We start from the raw sequence: 5,046 nt of genomic DNA on the forward strand, positions 1-5,046 counted from the left end.
CTATTAACTATTAATCCATTCCCGTGTCCGGTTAAATGAACGATTATTCGTACATATAAATATCCCGCCCATCGTGTCCGATCGAGTGTATATGGTTATTTATAGGTACGTCCAATTGTAAATCTTTATATTAAATTAACAAACTATCATTTAGTTAAATAAATATAAAGCCCATTAATATCCCATAGTCTAATTTCCATAAGTGTCGTTCTTTTGTCCAAACCCCAATTATGGTACAAAGTCCAATTACCCAATCTTTAATATTTTAGACCAACATCATGATTACTTTGATTTAAATAAGCATAATAATAACTTAGCTACGAGACATTAATGAAAATAATATAAACATAACTTACAGTGGGTATTAATAGCGTAGTGGTACACGGACAGAGTTTCGACTTACAAAACCTTAAAACATTCGACTAACCTAACCTTATTATTATCACTAACTTAAAATTAAAATTACAAATTGAGATTACGACTTGGATTGATAATTGATACATATATTATGTATATAGAGTAAAAAATAGAAAAAGGTGTAAAAAATTCGATCAGAATGCACGACTTTTATAGCCCCACAATTCACTGTAGACCTTCGCGAGTGTGGATATTTTGTTCACAAAAGTTCCGCGAGTGCGGAGGTATGGAATACAGCTCATCTCTTGATTTAAACATGGGCTGCTGTATTTTTTAATATATATATATAATTTATATAATTATATATATATTATATTATATTCTTGTGCATAGTTGACTTGTAATTTTTGGTCCGTTGCGTCGCGCACTGAAAGTTGGTTCATGTCTTGGTTCCGAATTTTTGAACGTCCTTGCGTACTATTTAATATCTTGTACTTTGCGTTTTGCGTCTTGTACTCTTGTAATTTTGAGACGTTTCTCATCAATAATTTGAACCACTTTGATTGTACTTTGTACTTTTTAGCTTTTTGGTCGTTTGCGTCTTCAAATCATCGAATCTGTCTTTTGTCTTCACCTTTTATTATTTAAACGAATATCACTTGTAAATAGAACAACCTCAACTAAAAGCTTGTCTTTCTTGAGAGATAATGCTATGAAATATATGTTCGTTTTTAGCATTATCAAATATTTCCACACTTGAGCGTTGCTTGTCCTCAAGCAATATAGTCTTGAAATAAAAATACTAGAATCACTTCTTTATTCTTCACACTTTGTACATCAGTGATTTTGATTTGGCGGTATGAACAATGGTAGTAGCGATGTGGTTTATAGTCCCACATGACTTATGAAAATTTAGATCCTTAAGGAAATTGGATCTTTATGAAAACATTTGATCTTTTGAAAATTCAATCTAGCTTTTACCCTAGATAAGTTTTCCGGAATAACCCTTCACCGGTGTTGCAAAATGTTTTTGTGGGTTTGGTGGGTTTCAGATTTGAAAATTTTAGCTCAAAACTTATGGTTTTGTGTCACCCACTTGCTAACCTTGTATTGGGAAAGCAACACGTCCAGTATACTTACTCCGTATACCCCCTTTCGGTAAACTACCGTCCGGTTGTAAAGGAAAGCGTTGAACAAGCAACTGTTAAGGCAATGTCCCCTGACATGCTTTTAATTATGGTCTATAACGTGTCGGATGCAATTACTATCCTTTGTAGGAGCAATAGTAAAGCTCACCCTATAGTTTTTCGGTCTGGCACAAGGTCCTATCTTTGACCATGCTATGCAACCACCGTTCTTACGGTTGACACCCAATTTGGTTCAGGTGACCTAATGAATTCCAGGTGAATTCCTAGAATTTTACGTTCAATGGTAATGAACGCATTAAAAATGGGTTTTCAGAAAACAAATCAGTTTGTAATTTTGATCAAAATATTTTCTCGTTCAAGCTCGAGTTTAGATATCATCGAATTCCATGAGTTTGAATTCTCAATCTTTAAGAGTCAATCCCAAGGATTGAGTAATATCAGTCTTAAAAGCTGATTTTTGATCTTTTAAGGAGATTATCCTTTCTGGGGGTCTGATTTATTAGTCTTATCAAGCTAATTTGCACGGCGTCCTCCCCATTTTACGAGACAGATCCTCTCATGGTTAGGATAAGTCTGATCACTTGGCGACCCTGTTTGATGCTGAGGTCCGTGGATTTCCTGCTGATTTTAGTAATGACTTTTCTAGATTTTTCGTCAACCTACAGCTGGTCTGGACGACAACTTCCTGACCTAAATCAAGAAGTGCGTTTCTTTTTCGGAAGACTTTACTTCCTTTTAATGATGGAATTGATTCATCGTGTAGATCCATCTTTCTTTCAAATATATTACAGTTTTCTTGGTAAAATGGTTAGTTTTGTCCAAAACAAAAGTATCTTTGTACAAAATATGTGATATATGTTTTAAAGAACTTGGTAAATTTTTCCCACACTCGGCTTTTATTTTCCTTTCTTTGCCTTTTTATTGTCCTCTATTCCATTTTAAATGAATTCTAACATTTTGGGTTGTTTCTCAATTTATGTTCTTTCCGAGGTAACAATAATTTCGGTGTTGACACCTAGTTTTATCGTTCATAAATATGTATAAACATGATTTTGAATTCATTTATTTGAAAATTTTGAAAATTTTTACTAGAATTGGGTAGTTAGTATATAAGACTAGGGCTGTTCTTTATTATCAGAGAGCACTAGATTCTAATACAACTACTGCGTTACTAGTATTTTTAATGGTAACCAAGTGTATAAGTCTAAAAATTTTAAAAATTCGAAAGAATTTAACCCCTTCCCACACTTAAGATCTTGCAATGCCCTCATTTGCAAGAAATCAGTACAATTTAAATTATTGAGGGTGATTAGCGTAGAAAAATAATTAAATTTTACCAAAGTTTCCAAACGTATTGGCGTTTGTTTGTTGAATGATAAATGGTGCACATCATTTGTTCATTCCTGCAGTTGTTATTTCATATATTTTGCATCTTGTCGTCAAAATTTGTTGCTTTTGCTGAACTTAATGCCATTCTTTGAAAATGCGCTGTTTTACCCTGTGTTGTACATGAGATAAACTACAAACATATATATACATATTTTTGAAGTTGGGTATATCAACCCACATTCATAAATTAGTAAAAATTTAATAAGAAAAGTTAGAAAATTATAAAAACTATTAAAGTATCAAAAGAAATGTTAAAAGTATAAAATTACAAGTTACCAAATAAATAAAAATAAACAAAAAAAAAAAAATCAGGGTTGATAAGGATTGTGCCAGTAGGGATTCCATTCATAGCCGTATGCACTGTAGAATGCTTGAGCTGGATCATATGTAGGGTATGGTGGTCGGGTCTGTATAGTCCAGGGAGGAAATACGGGCATTGGAGTCTCAATGTAAGCTGCATTTATGTGTGCACGATGACTTATGATTTGGTTTTGATGATACTGCCAATCTTGAAATGCTCGTTGTCTAGCCATTTCGTACTCATGATGAGCCATAAAAAGTTGCATTTCTGTCATCTCATTCCCCCCTCCCGCGTTACCTTGCTGCTGATCTCTTTCGACCTGTGGATGCGAGCCATCATATGGTGCTGCAGCGTTATGTTTTTTCTTTAAAACCTTAGCACCATGATATACTTTCAAACCAATTGTATCACGGGGTTCCGGTGCTACAATTATTAATCCCCCCGACTTCTATCGACACCGAGATACTCAGCAATTAAAGTAACAAAGATACCACCTCCGATTATACCATTAGGCCGTATACTCTTAACTATAGCTGATAAATAATAACCCCCAAAATAAGGTATACTCACAGCGCTCTGTGGGTCTCGAATACACATGAGATAAAATAAATCATTCTCATTTATTTTCTCTTTGTTCTTACCTCGCTGTGTAATCGAGTTTTCTAAGAACCTATGGATTACTCTTAGCTCAGCTCTATAAATATCAGTATAAGAGTTATTCCCCCCACGAAATTGGTTATGCCTAGTCATTCTACTCCATACACCATTCATATCAAAATTCTCATCAACTCTCCTACCCTCAACTATCAACCTTTGACAATCAGCAGATGCTAGTTCCTCAGGCGTATATATACACAAAGCCTGAGCCATGTCTAGTAGAGACATAAGGCGCATCACACCTCCTAATAAAAATCTAATAAAACTACGATCGGTTAAGGTAGATACCCGATCATTTATTTCAATACTACATAATAACTCCACACACCATTCTCTATATACACACCTACGTATATTAAACAAACGTTCCCAATCAGTAAAAGTAGAATTACCATACCTTTGTATAAGTAATTCTCTGATTGGACCGGCCAATCCAACTGTTTCTAACGGTTCCCAATCTATGACTCTAGGTACTTTAACAACATTAGACTGAAGTGTGTGCAGGTTCCTCTGGTATTTTGGATATTCTATCCAATGTCGATCAAACCTTAAATTAGGATGTAAATCTGCCAATTCTATATTTGAATATGGAATGTATTGATGTGGTAGATCTTGTCTATATAGGTCGTTAATCTCCTGTTCTTCTGCATTCTCAGGAGGAGCATTCTGAGCCTGAGATGCGGATGAAGATTCACCCCTTTCAGTCTGCAAAACACATTAAACACAATTTTTTTGCATTCAAATATGCATTAGTGTTAGCAAAATCATAAACCAAAACAATCATAATGACATGTTTAATCCATATTAAACTTTATACACATTTTCATAATATTAACATTTCTACACTTTTACAAATGAACATATATGAGAATGTATACAATGTTCTTTAGTTTTTATCTCAAATAACATGTCAAAATAATCATTACTAGTAATTAAACAAGTTCCAAATGGCATTCATATCAATTAAATTGAGTTCATGCATTTTTGACTCAAAAAGTCCACTTTAATTCTTGAAAATCATATTTAGGATCAAAGTTTTGATCATTTAGCAACCTAAATATGTTACACTACTCAATTTACTATAAACTAACAACAAAATTCGGTCATAACCTGTTTATATCAAAAAGCCCCAATTTTGCTCAAGAACACAAACCCTAGATTACTCAAAATTTGAAGTTTAAGGCTTCTAATCAT

Source organism: Rutidosis leptorrhynchoides, chromosome 9 (genome assembly GCF_046630445.1).
Source record: "Rutidosis leptorrhynchoides isolate AG116_Rl617_1_P2 chromosome 9, CSIRO_AGI_Rlap_v1, whole genome shotgun sequence".
NCBI classification, from domain to species: Eukaryota; Viridiplantae; Streptophyta; class Magnoliopsida; order Asterales; family Asteraceae; genus Rutidosis; species Rutidosis leptorrhynchoides.